We start from the raw sequence: 1,979 nt of genomic DNA on the forward strand, positions 1-1,979 counted from the left end.
ATCTCGACAGCTGCCGGCCGGCCCTGCCCCGGCGGCCGAGCGTCTGCGCGCCTCTGCCCGAGCCGGCGTGGAGCTGCGGCGCCCCGCGGACCGCCTTCTCTGCAGGCAGGTGGGTGCTGGGTCCCGGGGAGCGGCGCTGAGACGGGGACCCGGAGTCCGGCCCCAGCTGAGGGGCCCTGGGATACTCCCGCCTTGGGTCCCGCTGCAGACCGCAGCTGTCGAGATTTTGCGTTACCTCCGGATCACCTGGACTTTGCTCCTACCGAGCCGGGGAAGTGGTGAGGAAGGATGAGCAATTCAGGCTTGCAGCCCAGAGCCCCCAACCCCGACTTCCGGAAATGGAAAGCTCTGTGGGTCGGAAGCCAGAGCCCTTTGTTCTAGTCTTACCTATGCCAGTGACTCCCTGCGTGATTTGGGGCAAGTTCCCGCCCCTCACTGGGCCTCTTCCACCTACCCACCTGCAAAATGAGAGGGCCTTTGGATGGGTCTCCCCTAAGTTCCAGACTGGCTTAAATTCATTTCCTTGACAGACTTCCTCTCAGGCTCATCCCCAGACTCATCAGCCAGGTCCCTCCCTCAGCAAAAGCTTGGCTGCACTCTGAACCCTGCCCCCTCAGGTTTCAACCCGACAGCCACGGGTTGTCTGGAATCAGCTCTGTCTGGGAGCAGAAGTTTCAACCCGCCTCTGGGTGACAGGCCGAGAAATTTGTTTCCCGTGCACGAGTCAGTAATCTTTTCATCGGCACTCTTCCCAGGCAGGTCTTACTACCTCCAGTAAAGATAAAAAGCTGGGCACAGAGAAGGTTAGAGACAGGTAGGAACAGGCTGCTGTATCCTGTCTTTGGTCCTGTGCTGTACAGGTTCATTGAAATCAGGTGTTTTTAAATCCGCATATGTCTAGGCATGGTGGAGTTGAGGGGAGCACTGGCCAGAAAGTCTGGAAGTTTGGGATCTAGTCCTGGCTGTGCCACTGACTAACAGCACAGGCAAGTATCTGCCCCTCTCTGGCTCAGTCTTCCCTACTCAACAGTAAGGATGTTGGTCAGGTGGTCAGCAAGGGCCCTTAAGTCCTTGATATTGCTAATCATAGTAATAGCAATCAATAATTGTTTTCTCGTCCTGCCTGAGCTGGCCCTTGTCTGTGCAAAGCACCAGACTCCTTGCTCTGCCACAGGGCCTTTGCTCTTGCTATTTCTAGTGCCAGGAACACTTACTCCCTCCGCTTCCTGCACATTAATTCTTCAGATCTCCACTGAAACTTCACTTGCTTAGGAAGTTCCCTGACAACAAAGTGTTACCCTTCTCACTGTGTAAGTGAGACGAAAAAAGGATTACTCAAAGCACCATGAATGCATTGAGAAGACCAAAGGGTCTGTATCCCAGAGAAAACTGGGTACAGCAGCCATTCAAAGTTAGCTTGTTTTTTATTGTGAAGACAAGGAAGTTTCACAAGAAAATTCAGTTGATTCAATCATTACAAAAGGACTCAAGGACATGAGCAGCTGTTACAAAAGTTATCTATGGCTAAGTATAGCTTAAGCAATGGAAACTAGTAACATCAGTAAAATTAACGATGTGACATTCCAAAGTACAATTAGTGAAAAGCTAAGTTGGTTAAACCGGCTCATTATCTAAAGTATAATCTCTCCTTAAGCAAAAGTTACATTCTTTTTTTTTTTTTTTAAAAGATGACTGGTAAGGGGATCTTAACCCTTGACTTGGTGTTGTCAGCACCACGCTCAGGCAGTGAGCCAACCGGCCATCCCTATATGGGATCCGAACCCGGGGCCTTGGTGTTATCAGCACCGCACTCTACCGAGTGAGCCACGGGCCGGCCCAAAAGTTACATTCTTATGCTAAAATCTAAGTACAATTATTTTTAAAGTTTCCCCAACAGGGGCCGGCCCAGTGGCGCACTGGATAAGTGCGCCGCTTGGGAAGTGCGGCGGTGCTCCCGCCCGAGGGGTCGGATCCCACAT

Source organism: Galeopterus variegatus, unplaced genomic scaffold, assembly GCF_000696425.1.
Source record: "Galeopterus variegatus unplaced genomic scaffold, G_variegatus-3.0.2 Scaffold437, whole genome shotgun sequence".
In the NCBI taxonomy this organism is placed as follows: domain Eukaryota; kingdom Metazoa; phylum Chordata; class Mammalia; order Dermoptera; family Cynocephalidae; genus Galeopterus; species Galeopterus variegatus.